Below are 16,519 nucleotides of genomic sequence, written 5' to 3'. Positions count from 1 at the left end.
ATTATTCATGCATGTCAGGACATGTCCTAATATAAAGTCTATACATGTATCTATGTATCTGTTATCCATCTATGCCATATACCCTATCCATCTAAATTCTATATATCAATTTATCTATCTACCCATTTATAGTCTCTTCTATCTATCCATCTGTTATCTATCCATGTATCCAGACATCTATCCATCTGTTATCTATCCATGTATCTATACAGCCATATACCCCATCTATCAATTTATCTACCTATCCCATCTATCCAACTATGTTGTTATCTATCTATCCATCATCTATCTTTGTATCTATACATCCGTATACCCCCATCTATCGTATATCTTTCCATCCATCTATCGATTATCTAGCCATCTATCCAACCATGTTATTTATCATCTATCTATACATCCGTACACCTCCTATCTATGGGTAGAACTCTCAACGGCACTAACTCTCGACTTGATAATTTTGACAGCTTGAAAGACCTTATGTCGGATTACTCTCGCAAACCCGAGCCGCAGAAAACATTAGGTATAGAGGAAAACTGCATTTTCAGAAATGGGAAGCGATTGGCCATAGAGACAAGACCGTGTCCTGAGATCCTATTTAAGAGCGACACCCGCGGCACACAACTTTCCCGTGAGCCGATTCTATTTTACCCCTTAGGCCTATTTCATAGCGGCTTCTATGACAGAAATGCAACACATCCACCCATCAGCTGTCGGTCAATTCCTACAAGCAACTAACAAGTTTACAGAACTAGCAGCGTTCACCCCTTTGTTACGGGCGCAGGCGGTATGTTGTACAACCAGCTGTAACCATCAAGAGCCGGAATAGAACGGTTATTTAAAATCTAAACCGCTATCAAAACAGGCCGAAACGGGAAGTATACATATATACATGGTAGTCAGAAACATGGCAATTCCATTTTTAAAATTTCAGCATCCACTTTGACCCTTTTTTGGTCACGACGGCCATTTACTCAAATACCGCAAACCTTTTGCAAAGAGTCAGGGAATGTCCAAGCATGTCTAAGGCATGTCCTAAGGGTTAAAGAGCTGCGAATGCCTTTGTTGTGTTAGGAAATTTGCTTTGTTACGTAATTATGTTTAATAAAAATCCGAGGCCTCCGTGATTTAACCCTAATATTTGATCACCGCATCTAGAGCAGATACGTAACATTTATAATTGATACGTCTAACATCCTAAAACTAAAATGACCAGCGGCACAACTTTTTCGGGGGTCCGATAACATCTAGCAGACATGGTCGTCTTTTGTCCCGTCACATCCGCGGTGGATGCGACAAACAGAATTCTGTAACAAAGATATGTACAACAAATAGAAATGTCGGCCGTTTTCTCTTTTGACAGTAAATACACTGTCTCTTAATTAGTTAAAATTACATAAACCGCTAGGACATACCGGCGATATCAGAAACTTAAAAATGTTTCTAAAATGACTGCAAAAGAGAATTTGTTAGAGGTCTCGTCTCGTGAAGTGTTTTTATACTGAATACTTGCATTCCTCATGAAGACGAGCACAAGAATATTTGTCAGCTGTTTGTACCTACGATTACATATTTATAAATATAACTAATCATTATGCCCGTCACAATAACGGATGTTAGAATTGGCAGGCGCGCGGAGCAATCATCACACTGCGCTCCATGGACGGCGCGGGCGGTGTGTGGGGGGCGGGCGGTGCAGATGGCGTGTGGGGGACGGCATTGATCGGCCGGCGCTTGGGTGTGGAAGGTGGGCGGTGCGGACGGCGTGTGGGGGACGGCGTTGACCACTCGGGGGCGCTGTGTGATTGCTCTGCGCGCCTGACAATTCTAACATCCGTTATTGTGACGGGCATAATAATTAGGTATATTTATAAATATGTAATCGTAGGTACAAACAGCTGACAAATATTCTTGTGCTCGTCTTCATGAGGAATGCAAGTATTCAGTATAAAAACACTTCATGAGACGAGACCTCTAACAAATTCTCTTTTGCAGTCATTTTAGAAACATTTTTAAGTTTCTGATATCGCCGGTATGTCCTAGCGGTTTATGTAATATTAACTAATTAAGAGACAGTGTATTTACTGTCAAAAGAGAAAACGGCCGACATTTCTATTTGTTGTACATATCTTTGTTACAGAATTCTGTTTGTCGCATCCACCGCGGATGTGACGGGACAAAAGACGACCATGTCTGCTAGATGTTATCGGACCCCCGAAAAAGTTGTGCCGCTGGTCATTTAGGGTTAGGATGTTAGACGTATCAATTATAAATGTTACGTATCTGCTCTAGATGCGGTGATCAAATATTAGGGTTAAATCACGGAGGCTTGGATTTTTATTAAACCTAATTACGTAACAAAGCAAATTTCCTAACACAACAAAGGCATTCGCAGCTCTTTAACCCTTAGGACATGCCTTAGACATGCTTGGACATTCCCTGACTCTTCGCAAAAGGTTTGCGGTATTTGAGTAAATGGCCGTCGTGACCAAAAAAGGGTCAAAGTGGACGCTGAAATTTTAAAAATGGAATTGCCGTGTTTCTGACTACCATGTATATATGTATACTTCCCGTTTCGGCCTGTTTTGATAGCGGTTTAGATTTTAAATAACCGTTCTATTCCGGCTCTTGATGGTTACAGCTGGTTGTACAACATACCGCCTGCGCCCGTAACAAAGGAGTGAACGCTGCTAGTTCTGTAAACTTGTTAGTTGCTTGTAGGAATTGACCGACAGCTGATGGGTGGATGTGTTGCATTTCTGTCATAGAAGCCTCTATGAAATAGGCCTAAGGGGTAAAATAGAATCTGCTCACGGGAAAGTCGTGTGCCGCGGGTGTCGCTCTTAAATAGGATCTCAGGACACGGTCTTGTCTCTATGGCCAATCGCTTCCCATTTCTGAAAATGCAGTTTTCCTCTATACCTAATGTTTTCTGCGGCTCGGGTTTGCGAGAGTAATCCGACATAAGGTCTTTCAAGCTGTCAAAATTATCAAGTCGAGAGTTAGTGCCGTTGAGAGTTCTACCCATAGATAGGAAGATAGAAAGATAGATAGGAGGTGTACGGATGTATAGATACAAAGATACAGTTGATAAATAGATTGATAGATAATAGATGGATAAATAGATAATTGGTGGAGAGAAAGATACATACTGTATTTTCCGCCCTATAAGACGCACCCCCCCCCCCCCCCAAAGTAGGGAAAAAATAGTGAGTGTTATGGGGCGAATGCTGCTGATTTTGCCGAATTTTCAATGATACGCCCGCCGCGATGCCGCTGTGAGGAAGGAGCAGGGGGCCGGCATCTGCTTTTATAATGACAGCGGGGCCCATGCAGTGACTATTCTACTACACGGGCCCCGCTCACTGTATAATCTTATCTGTAATAGTTAATTTACGTATATAACGGTAATCGCATAATCAGAGCTACTTACAACTACAAGCACTCGGTAGGTAGCAGAGAGGAGGGAGGAGGCAGGCCGGGAGGACAGGCGCTGGCAGCACGTCACTCACTAAGTCACCGCCTGCGCCGCCCACATTATGAATGACGCAGGCGGCGTGGGCGCATGACGTAGTGACTCACGCTGCCAGCGCCCGGCCTCCTGGCCTCCCTCCTCTCTGCTACCTACCGAGCGCTTGTAGTTGTAAGTAGCACGGATTATGCGATTATATACATAATTATTACAGATACAATTATACAGTGAGCGGGGCCCGTGTAGTAGAATAGTCACTGCACGGGCCCCGCTGTCATTATAAAAGCAGATGCGACCCCCACCCCCTGTATTGAGGGTCATTCACTACAGGCACACTTATGGAGGGGGATCTGTGGGAGGGGATCTAGCATAAGATGCTATATGTCATCCACAGATCCCCCCCATAACTGTCATACACAGATCCCCATAACAGTGCCATCCACAGACCCCAATAAGAGCCACCCACAGATCCCCCATAACAGTGCGCCATCCACAGACCACAATTAGTTCAAAACCCACCCAAAGCACACCTATTGGTTCAAAATATTTTCTTTTCTTATTTTCCTCCTCAAACCTAGGTGCGTCTTATAGGGCGAAAAATACGATCGATAAATATTAGGATTTTAATAGCTTAATAGGGGTTTATAGGATATAATTGGTAGATAGTAGATAGAGATATTTTATTAAATTACTTTTAAATATTTTATATAAATAAAAATTAAACAAGTCGAGTGTTAGTGACGTTGAGTTATACCCATAGATAGACGATAGATAGATACTATAGATAGGTAGATAATTGATAGCTAGAACTATAGATAGATAAATTGATAGATGGGGTATACGGATGGATAGCTACATAGATGTATAGACTTTATATTAGGACATGTAAATAGACAGTATAGATAGGTAGGTAGTTGATACATAGATATGTAGATAGAAATCTAGATATAGAATTTAAATAGATGGGGTATACGGATGTATAGATACATAGATAGGTAACAGATGGATGGATAGATAGACTATAGATAGGTAGCTAATTGATAAAGGATAAATGGGTAGATAAATTGATCTATAGAATTTAGATGGATAGGGTATATGGCATAGATAACAGATAGATACATGGATACATGTATAGACTATATTAGGACATGTCCTGACATGCATGAATAATCTACAGCTTACAATTCGGGCTAAAACTGATCTGTATGAGCCACCTATTCGCGGGGGGTGTATTTCCCTGCGACTTTCTTCCGGCCGTACCTGTGCTACAGAGGCCTGCTGCATACATCGTGAATACAGATGATTCCCGTAAACGGGGCAGTCACTGGGTGTTAATTATACTGTATGATAAGGACGCTATATTCTTTGACTCTTATGGGTTATCACAGACTTTTGAAATGTACCCTCGTACCAAAAATAACCAATTACAAGACATGAACAGCATTGTTTGCGGTGAATACTGTATCTTTTTATATCTGGCACAGGGTGTCTCTTATAAGAATGTTTTATATTTCTTCTATAATAAAATGTGATCATAATGATAAAATAGTTTTTATAAATATTTTAACTAAGTTAAGAGGCAACCTGTGCATTTCTTTACCATGGTGTATTTATCACCAGGTTTGCACTGCGTATTGTGTCCCTTTATTATCTGGGATGGGAAAAGTGCTAACATTTATATGTAAAAGGTCTGTTAGAATTAGTCAAGCTACTGCATTATCTGTGTGGAATTAGTCGTGCTTAGTTTATGTGTAAAAGGTCTGTTAGAATTAGTCAAGCTACTGCATTATCTGTGTGGAATTAGTTGTGCTTAGTTTATGTGTAAAAGGTCTGTTAGAATTAGTCAAGCTACTGCATTATCTGTGTGGAATTAGTCGTGCTTAGTTTAAGTGTAAAAGGGCTGTTAGAATTAGTCAAGCTACTGCATTATCTGTGTGGAATTAGTCGTGCTTAGTTTATGTGTAAAAGGGCTGTTAGAATTAGTCAAGCTACTGCATTATCTGTGTGGAATTAGTCGTGCTTAGTTTATGTGTAAAAGGGCTGTATCTCTTTACATTATGTGCTGTAACAATGTGGTCTCTAGACATGTCCAGGCATGCATTATTCTGATTTGGGAGGAACGAGGCGAAGGGGTGGGGGACCTGTCAAGAGGACGAAAGGGGCGTGTTGACGAGAGGGGTTTTGGTAAACAATAAAAGGGGCGTGGTACCCGTCACTTTGACGAATAATATAGAAGCTTCACTACTTGAGTCAGTGAAAACGGATCTGTCCCCATTGAGTTACATTGCAAGTCAGGACATTTCCATTTGGCTCCGCATCACCAGGCGGACACCAAAACGCTGCAAGCTGCCTCCAGAGCGGAATGAAGGCGCAACGGAGCCAAACTGATGCATTCTGAACAGATCCTTATCCATTCAGAAAGCATTGGGGCTGAACTGATCCGTTTGACATCCCTGAAACGGATCTCAAATGGAATTCAAAAACGCCCGTGTGAGAGTAGCCTAACTTAGCAGAAAGCTGTTTTTTTTCTTAGAATATCAAGTACTTGTGACAGGCATAACATGAGAATCCCAAGGTGAAGAAAAAAAAATAAAAAATAAAAATCTAAATATCAAGATACACAATCATAAATTTGCCAATAAATTCATGTCATTCATGAAATTTTGAAAAAACTGCAGGAGCATTACTAAGCCCAAAAGGCATGACCAAAAATTCTAAATGTCCTTCCGGAGTGTTAAACGCAGTTTCCCATTCGTCCTTCTTTAAGGTTCCCATTTACACGTCAGTAAGCGTTTTACAGATCTGCAAATTGTGGATCCGCAAAACAGTCACCTGCAATGTGCGATCCGCACCACAGACACTATAATAGAAAATGCCTTTTCTGGTCCGGACATTATCTATTTTTTTTCAGGAACGGAATTGTGGATCCCGAAAATGTACATACGGATCCGTTCCAGCCCCATTGAAAGTGTATGGGTCCGCAAATTGCGGACGTGTGAATGGACCCCAATTCAAACTAAAAATTGTATGCTCCTCTCAAATGGAGTTTGGAAAACCAAGAAGCCCCCAGAAACTGATTGAACAGAAGGGAATATTGATTCTTAATGGTGATCTTGTTCAATTGCCGATTGGCAATACAGGGTCTATACAAAGAAGAATCCCGCCCCCATAGGAGACAGAGGGTCAAGTGTGTCCTTTAAGCTACATGCACACGACCGTTGTGTGTTTTGCGGTCCGCAAGACACGGATGGTGTCAGTTCTGCAATTTGCGGAAGGGCACGGACAGCCATTGATATAACTGCCTATTCTTGTCCGCAAAACGGACAATAGGACAGGTTATTTTTTTTATTTGGGGCCACTGAACGGAGCAACGGATGCAGACAGCACACTGAGTGCTGTGCGCATCTTTTGTGGTCCCATTGAAGTAAATGGGTCTAAAACGGCGGCCGTGTGCATGAGGACTTAATCAGACTTTCCTTAACTGTCTCATGGAATTGCGTTCAGGACCAGATAAATTATATATCCGCCCCTTAAGAAACCTAGACCCTCGACCCTAGTTCAATAGAGCAGTCATATGGACTATGGGGGGGAAGCTCTCGGGGTCAGATGAGGAGAATACATCCATTTATTCCTCGATGAATGGAGGTAATGTCTTGGATTCTGCGGAGACCCCTGCTTGCACAAAAGATAAACAAGAATCTATGGCTACCATCTAAACAGGGCTGGGGAGAGTAAACGCGGGATCCCCACCTGAAAAGGAAACTGAAGATCAATAAAGTTAGCGGCAGATCCAGAGTCGATAAACGCTTTTCCTGAACCCTTGTTAGGCTCTAATGAAATAGTAACCAGTACCAATAATTTACTTTATTGGTTTCGGTTACTAGAGACTGTTAGGAGCCACGATCTGCCTACCAAAGCATCCTTCTTCCCCTTTTGGGCAGAAGTGGGCCAGTCCTGTTTCCTAACAAGGGAGGGGCTGCAGGAAGTTTTTAGTCAGTCTTAATCTAGTCTAGAGTTGGGAGGAGACAAGAATGACCCTGTGTCACGGCAGGCGTGCACTCAGACTCACAGATAACCCACCAACCAGGCTCTGGGCCAGAGACAGGGGAAGGGTCACCTCCTTGCTAATCCCTGACCTCTTTCCCTGCACTGCTCAGCCCACATGCAGACCTTTATGGTAGGTATGATGTGTCCCTGTGCCTGGGCTGAAACACCCTAAATTCCCTAAGATGGTGAAGAGGGGAAATAGGGGCAGCCTGCTTGCACAGAACCTGGATGGGAGAGATGACAAAACAACCAAACTTGAAATCACACTTATCTTTCTGAGCTGGAACAGACAACCTTCCTTCCTTGCTTCCAAGACCACAATGATGCCTATAATCCGCTCAGAGCACTGGGATGGTGTGCTATTTAAACTAATGACTCCACCCAGTGCACCTGATGAGAGGCGGATCCAGCACGGCTCCAAAACAAACACTAAACTAGTGCTGCTATCCTGGCCGACCTCCGCACATAGTCAGAGCGGGGCATGACACCCTGACTCCTTACAGTCGCTTATTCCATCATGAATATTTGATGACAGACTGAACTGGATGGACAAAGGTCTTTTTTTGGCCTTATGTACTATGTTTTAACCACCCCAGGGAGTACCTTGTCTTTAGAGCCCTCAAGTTTTGGTGATCTTCCGGAAGGAGGGATCTTGGGACACTGCCGGATCCAATGATGAATGTCGCCACAGTAAAAACATGTACCATGGCGGCAGCATTGGTCTCTTCTGGTCATACCAATCTGCATGGGTTCATCAGCAAAAGGCTCAGACTTTATTTCCACGGGACAGACCTCTGGTTGGGACATAACCTGGGGAGAAAACAAAGTGTTCCCGCTGTCTCTCCCTAATGAGTCTGTCCAGTCTTACCGTAAGAGTCATGGCTTGTTCTAAGATCTCAGGGGAAGGACAACCTACAAGCATATCTTTAGGAGTCTCAAACAAACCAGATCTGAACTGACTTTAGAGCAGGTTCATTCCAACCAGAGGGAACGCACCATTTTCGAAACGGAGTACAGTATCCTCTACCGGTGGGTCACCCTGTACCAAAGCTTTCAGCTAACACTCTGCTTCATCGTATAGCAGCCCTAGGGCCTGAAAAAACACATCTGCTGACTCAACACCCACTCCTGGGGGGCACCCTGTAACAGGATTATTCCCACTAGCTGTGGCCCGAGGCCAGAAGAATGGGGTCCCAGTCTGAAATATAGTTTGCAACTCTCCTTAAAAAGGTTTGAAAAAAAGTTTGCGGTCCCCCGAAAACCACTCAGGAAGCTTAACGTGGGGTTCCACCTGTAAAGCTGACGGAGGGGAGACAGTGAGGTTACAGCCAGCTTCTTGAACTTGTAACCTCTCCTAGCTCCTGAACAATCTGGGCCAGGTTCTGGACATGATCCGTCAACTTTCACAGGGGATTCATAGTGGTAAAGTGGGCCTGTGAATCTGTCACAAAGAGGGAGGGGATGGTGCACCACTGACTTCACCCACTCCCCTGTCCTAGGTAACGGAGCACAACTGGGCGGCGTTCCCTAACCTAGCTAAGTGCGGAGGGGCAAACAAGACTGACATAGAATGGTCAGCAAGCAAAGTCAGAACCAGGAGATAACTACAGTACTAGCGGATAAGCAAAGACGGGTCAATAAGAAGCCAAAGTCAAAAACCAGGAGAAGCAAAGCAGACACAAGGAGCAAGCAAGGACGGAGACGATAAACGAGTCGGGAGTCAAGTCACAGAATCTCACTGAGGAACTCTGGAAAGGACCTCATTTACAGGCAACCTGTGTCCAGCAGGTTGCCTGTATATATAGTGGGGAAGAGGAGTCATGTGACGTGGCCAGCGCCACATGACCTCATTCCCCAGCAACCAGCTTGGCGCTCAGACTCCTTACAGTTGCCATGGGAGTGGAGGACACCGACTGCGCTGAGGGCGTGAGTGCAGCCGGGTGCTCCCCGCCCCCCCTGTTGCTGTGGAGACAAGGACGCAGCGCAGGTCCGCGGCGGCACCGAGGAGGGGGAACGTGAAGCCGGCGCCTCGTGACAGTGCCCCTCTTAATGACCTACCGGGAGGTCTGCCAACTGTCCGCATTCATGTCCTGGCAGGTTTCTCCTGACGAGGCTGAAGTTAGTTTCTTATTCACATAATTTGTATATTTATTTATTTTTTTTAAAGAATTTTGAGGAAACCTCATCACCAGTAATAAAATTAAAAAAAGTTAGAGTTTTCCGAAAGGGAAAGCAGTTGAAACCTGCATTAAAATACGAATGGCGGGCACAAAATGGGCAAAAGCCTGTGATCGCATACAGAGGGCAATGCCCGCATCAAACACAATTGAGCCAAGCATGAACCAAATAGGTTCTGGGCACAAGAAGTGGCATCAATGTGGACAGACGGACACTTCACTGATTTGAATACCTAACTGGTGCTTTCAAGAGGTTAAATGAACACGGGCCCCTGATCTCGCACACCCAACATACGGGGGCGATACCCCACATCAGGTACAGTTGAGTTCTGCCTGGTCCAAACAGGTTCTGGGAAATATTTTCTTCTATGGTAACACCCCTTTCCACCGAGTCCCTCAGGACGCCCTCTGCAGCTTCTGTTATTATTGGTGATGAGGTCTCCCCAAAACTAAAAAAAATATGAATGATTTGTATAAGAAACTGAAGAATAAGGAACTGACTTCACCCCAGTGAGGACCCGATACTTATAGCATCACCAGCCATCAACGGTCGTGCATTTTGTTGAGTTGAGTAATAAATGGCGACATGTAAACCCAGGAGTGTAATATCAGACGGTATATTACATGTACTACATATACGGCGAGTCTCTGTAACCGCTCCTTTCCTGGGTAGTCTACAATACACAGAAAGGTCAGGGGGCCACTTACTGTGACTACCCCTCATCCCGTAACCGCTCCTGTTCTGGGTAGTCTACACATACACCTATGGACCAAAAACAATTAGAGGATACAGTTAAAACCGAGGAGAAGAAGAACACAAACATGTCCTGTGTCCAGGAAAAGCTGGGGTATTTCCAATCAATTCTCCACCGCATGTCCAGGATGGTCAAGGTTCTCCTTTAAAGAAACAGACCAGTGGTGGAAATGCTTGGAGGTTCTGCTCTCACATGGAAGGCACCAAAGTGTAGAGGTTGCCGTTCAGTCTGGGGGTTGGTGCACTTCTCCACTCCTGATGGCGCGGGATACTGGAACGTCCTGAAACAATCTTTATATCCAACTAGAAGTCTGGCAGGGCATCGGTCGCCTCACTCTGACCTGGGTACCAGTGCTAGCTTCACACCGCTCACTAGAGCATAACATGGTTGGACTTGATATACGGGTCGGTTTTCTCAATTGCACCAATTATGAAACCACATTGTACATAAACCAGGAGGAGGGCGACGGAGCCCTTCCTTAACCTCCTAGTTCTTTACATAAACCACAGGACTGTACCAAAGGTCTCAGGACAGTCAACTGTTGCACATAACAAAGACCCTCATAGAACAAGCCATATCCTCCCCATGCAGAGTCCAGCACCACCCAGCCCACCATGGCACCCTCTTCACAACCCCATTAGACTCCTCAGACAGGACAGCACGCTCTGCCCAAGCTTCAGCAGGGCTGCCAACCATCCTGGACAGTTTGTAGAAAGTGTCCACGAGAAACCTACGAGTCCATTTTTTGAGGTTGGTGCTGTAGACTAAAGGAGACTACGCGATGCAGGCAAAGTGGTCACAACCTTTGGCTTCCATACGACTCCACTGCTGCCCCTGCTCACCATTTAATAAGGGGGTAGCATACACCAGTCCTGCACATGGCGGCTTCCAGTGATGTCCTGATGAGTCCCAGCACGACCACATCTCTGCATTAGATGCCACCACTGCTCCAGGAGGGTATTATACCAGGTTGCTGTCATACCCATTACATCCTATACCTTTGCAGTGCTGGAGGCGGCCTGTGCTGCTCTAACTGGCCACTGGGACAGCAGGTGGCCCCTGGATTGAGCGTGTGGCCCTGGACACAGGAACCATGCACTGTGATCGTACTGGGAGCTTCAGGATGGTTGCCTGAGTCGCAGAACAGAATCATTAACCACCTTCTCCAAGATAAACATTCCCATAATCCAGCAAGAGGCCAAAGTCCTGCAACCAGCCGCCCTCGAGCCGGTGGTGCACGCCCGGGAAGGTAAGTCACAGAGTGCTAGAACACCCTAATACAGGCCGGCCTCTAGCCCCGTGTGCACGCTCGGGAAGGTAAGTCACAGTGGCCTCATTAATATGCAATGCTAGGATAATACCATAATAAAGGCTGGCCTCAGAGTGTGTGTGTGTGTGTGTGTGTGTGTGTGTGTGTGTGTGTGTGTGTGTGTGTGTGTGTGTGTGTGTGTGTGTGTGTGTGTGTGTGTGTGTGTGTGTGTGTGTGTGTGTGTGTGTGTGTGTGTGTGTGTGTGTAATATATACACACACCAGACAGCGTATACAGTATCACACAGTACATGACGTATCAGTACATACAGTATCAGGCACAGTATAAGCAGCAGACACTATATATAGTATTAAACAGTATACGCAGAGACAGTATATACAGTATCAAAACACAGTATACACAATACATGCAGAATCAGTAGATAAAGTATCAGACACGGAATATACAGCAGACAGTACATACAGTATTAGACACCATATAAGCAGCAGACACCATGTACAGCATCACAGTACACAGTGTCGGACAGTATACACAGCATCAGCCACACAGTATGTAACAGTACGTACAGTATCACATTATCAGACAGTACCACAGTGTGACAGTATATACAGTGTCAGAGATTGTATGGACAGTATATACAGTGTCACAGTTCATGACGCACAGTATACACATCAGGCAGTTTAGGACCTATCAGTATATACAGCAGACAGTACATACAGTATCAGACAGTACATACAGCAATGTATACAGTATCAGACAGTACATACAGCAGTGTATACAGTATCAGACAGTACATACAGCAATGTATACAGCATCAGACAGTACATACAGCAGTGTATACAGCATCAGACAGTACAGACAGCAGTGTATACAGTATCAGACAGTACATACAGCAGTGTATACAGTATCAGACAGTACATACAGCAATGTATACAGCATCAGACAGTACAGACAGCAGTGTATACAGTATCAGACAATACATACAGCAGTGTATACAGCATCAGACAGTACATACAGCAGTGTATACAGTATCAGACAGTACATACAGCAGTGTATACAGCATCAGACAGTACATACAGCAGTGTATACAGCAGTGTATACAGTATCAGACAATACATACAGCAGTGTATACAGCATCAGACAGTACATACAGCAGTGTATACAGTATCAGACAGTACATACAGCAGTGTATACAGTATCAGACAGTACATACAGCAATGTATACAGCATCAGACAGTACAGACAGCAGTGTATACAGTATCAGACAGTACATACAGCAGTGTATACAGCATCAGACAGTACAGACAGCAGTGTACACAGCATCAGACAGTACAGACAGCAGTGTACACAGCATCAGACAGTACAGACAGCAGTGTATACAGTATCAGACAGTACATACAGCAGTGTATACAGTATCAGACAGTACATACAGCAGTGTATACAGTATCAGACAGTACATACAGCAGTGTATACAGTATCAGACAGTACATACAGCAGTGTATACAGTATCAGACAGTACATACAGCAGTGTACACAGCATCAGACAGTACATACAGCAGTGTACACAGCATCAGACAGTACATACAGCAGTGTACACAGCATCAGACAGTACATACAGCAGTGTATACAGTATCAGACAGTACATACAGCAGTGTATACAGCATCAGACAGTACATACAGCAGTGTACACAGCATCAGACAGTACATACAGCAGTGTACACAGCATCAGACAGTACATACAGCAGTGTACACAGCATCAGACAGTACATACAGCAGTGTATACAGTATCAGACAATACATACAGCAGTGTATACAGTATCAGGCAGTAGGACGTATCACAGTACATACAGTATACAGTGTCACACAGTATATACAGTATCAGGCAGGGTATAAGCAGACAGTATAAACTGTATACAGTATCAGACAGCAGTGTACACAGTATATACAGTATCAGGCAGGGTATAAGCAGACAGTATAAACTGTATACAGTATCAGGCAGTAGGACGTATCACAGTACATACAGTATACAGTGTCAGACAGCAGTGTACACAGTATATACAGTATCAGGCAGGGTATAAGCAGACAGTATAAACTGTATACAGTATCAGGCAGTAGGACGTATCACAGTACATACAGTATACAGTGTCACAGTATATACAGTATCAGGCAGGGTATAAGCAGACAGTATAAACTGTATACAGTATCAGGCAGTAGGACGTATCACAGTACATACAGTATACAGTGTCACACAGTATATACAGTATCAGGCAGGGTATAAGCAGACAGTATAAACTGTATACAGTATCAGACAGCAGTGTACACAGTATATACAGTATCAGGCAGGGTATAAGCAGACAGTATAAACTGTATACAGTATCAGGCAGTAGTGTACACAGTATATACAGTATCAGGCAGGGTATAAGCAGACAGTATAAACTGTATACAGTATCAGACAGTAGGACGTATCACAGTACATACAGTATACAGTGTCACACAGTATATACAGTATCAGGCAGGGTATAAGCAGACAGTATAAACTGTATACAGTATCAGACAGCAGTGTACACAGTATATACAGTATCAGACAGTATAAACTGTATACAGTATCAGGCAGTAGGACGTATCACAGTACATACAGTATACAGTGTCACACAGTATATACAGTATCAGGCAGGGTATAAGCAGACAGTATAAACTGTATACAGTATCAGGCAGTAGGACGTATCACAGTACATACAGTATACAGTGTCACACAGTATATACAGTATCAGGCAGGGTATAAGCAGACAGTATAAACTGTATACAGTATCAGACAGTAGGACGTATCACAGTACATACAGTATACAGTGTCACACAGTATATACAGTATCAGGCAGGGTATAAGCAGACAGTATAAACTGTATACAGTATCAGACAGCAGTGTACACAGTATATACAGTATCAGGCAGGGTATAAGCAGACAGTATAAACTGTATACAGTATCAGGCAGTAGGACGTATCACAGTACATACAGTATACAGTGTCACACAGTATATACAGTATCAGGCAGGGTATAAGCAGACAGTATAAACTGTATACAGTATCAGACAGTAGGACGTATCACAGTACATACAGTATACAGTGTCACACAGTATATACAGTATCAGGCAGGGTATAAGCAGACAGTATAAACTGTATACAGTATCAGACAGTAGGACGTATCACAGTACATACAGTATACAGTGTCACACAGTATATACAGTATCAGGCAGGGTATAAGCAGACAGTATAAACTGTATACAGTATCAGACAGGACGTATCACAGTACATACAGTATACAGTGTCACACAGTATATACAGTATCAGGCAGGGTATAAGCAGACAGTATAAACTGTATACAGTATCAGACAGCAGTGTACACAGTATATACAGTATCAGGCAGGGTATAAGCAGACAGTATAAACTGTATACAGTATCAGGCAGTAGTGTACACAGTATATACAGTATCAGGCAGGGTATAAGCAGACAGTATAAACTGTATACAGTATCAGACAGTAGGACGTATCACAGTACATACAGTATACAGTGTCACACAGTATATACAGTATCAGGCAGGGTATAAGCAGACAGTATAAACTGTATACAGTATCAGACAGCAGTGTACACAGTATATACAGTATCAGACAGTATAAACTGTATACAGTATCAGGCAGTAGGACGTATCACAGTACATACAGTATACAGTGTCAGACTCACAGTATATACAGTATCAGGCAGGGTATAAGCAGACAGTATAAACTGTATACAGTATCAGACAGCAGTGTACACAGTATATACAGTATCAGGCAGGGTATAAGCAGACAGTATAAACTGTATACAGTATCAGGCAGTAGTGTACACAGTATATACAGTATCAGGCAGGGTATAAGCAGACAGTATAAACTGTATACAGTATCAGACAGTAGGACGTATCACAGTACATACAGTATACAGTGTCACACAGTATATACAGTATCAGGCAGGGTATAAGCAGACAGTATAAACTGTATACAGTATCAGACAGCAGTGTACACAGTATATACAGTATCAGACAGTATAAACTGTATACAGTATCAGGCAGTAGGACGTATCACAGTACATACAGTATACAGTGTCACACAGTATATACAGTATCAGGCAGGGTATAAGCAGACAGTATAAACTGTATACAGTATCAGGCAGTAGGACGTATCACAGTACATACAGTATACAGTGTCACACAGTATATACAGTATCAGGCAGGGTATAAGCAGACAGTATAAACTGTATACAGTATCAGACAGTAGGACGTATCACAGTACATACAGTATACAGTGTCACACAGTATATACAGTATCAGGCAGGGTATAAGCAGACAGTATAAACTGTATACAGTATCAGACAGCAGTGTACACAGTATATACAGTATCAGGCAGGGTATAAGCAGACAGTATAAACTGTATACAGTATCAGGCAGTAGGACGTATCACAGTACATACAGTATACAGTGTCACACAGTATATACAGTATCAGGCAGGGTATAAGCAGACAGTATAAACTGTATACAGTATCAGACAGTAGGACGTATCACAGTACATACAGTATACAGTGTCACACAGTATATACAGTATCAGGCAGGGTATAAGCAGACAGTATAAACTGTATACAGTATCAGACAGCAGTGTACACAGTATATACAGTATCAGGCAGGGTATAAGCAGACAGTATAAACTGTATACAGTATCAGACAGTAGGACGTATCACAGTACATACAGTATACAGTGTCACACAGTATATACAGTAT

At 43.4% G+C, this 16,519-nt stretch overlaps 2 protein-coding genes across 6 annotated transcripts in view; one reads left to right on the top strand and one right to left on the bottom strand.

Moving 5' to 3' along the window:
* The window catches only part of LOC120982092 (C-X-C chemokine receptor type 6-like), a 318,496-nt gene that overhangs the window by 79,643 nt on the left and 222,334 nt on the right, over nucleotides 1–16,519 (bottom strand). The window contains exon 1 of one of the 3 annotated variants that reach the window (XM_040412037.1): nucleotides 11,447–11,566. The exons of the other annotated variants lie outside the window; for them this stretch is intronic. The gene's annotated coding sequence lies outside the window, so the exon portion shown is untranslated. Of the gene's footprint in view, nucleotides 1–11,446; nucleotides 11,567–16,519 lie in introns of those variants that run through there. 3 annotated transcript variants of the gene reach the window in all.
* Nucleotides 11,670–16,519, top strand: part of ASPDH (aspartate dehydrogenase domain containing) — a 128,998-nt gene continuing 124,148 nt past the window's right edge. For 2 of the 3 annotated variants that reach the window (XM_040412039.1, XM_040412038.1), the window contains exon 1: nucleotides 11,670–11,765. The gene's annotated coding sequence lies outside the window, so the exon portion shown is untranslated. The remainder of the gene's footprint in view (nucleotides 11,766–16,519) is intronic. The other variant, XM_040412041.1, reaches the window with a different exon arrangement.

This window comes from Bufo bufo, chromosome 11, assembly GCF_905171765.1.
Source record: "Bufo bufo chromosome 11, aBufBuf1.1, whole genome shotgun sequence".
NCBI lineage: Eukaryota > Metazoa > Chordata > Amphibia > Anura > Bufonidae > Bufo > Bufo bufo.
The sequence above is the reverse complement of the archived record's forward strand: the minus strand, read 5'-3'. Positions and strand labels throughout refer to the sequence as shown.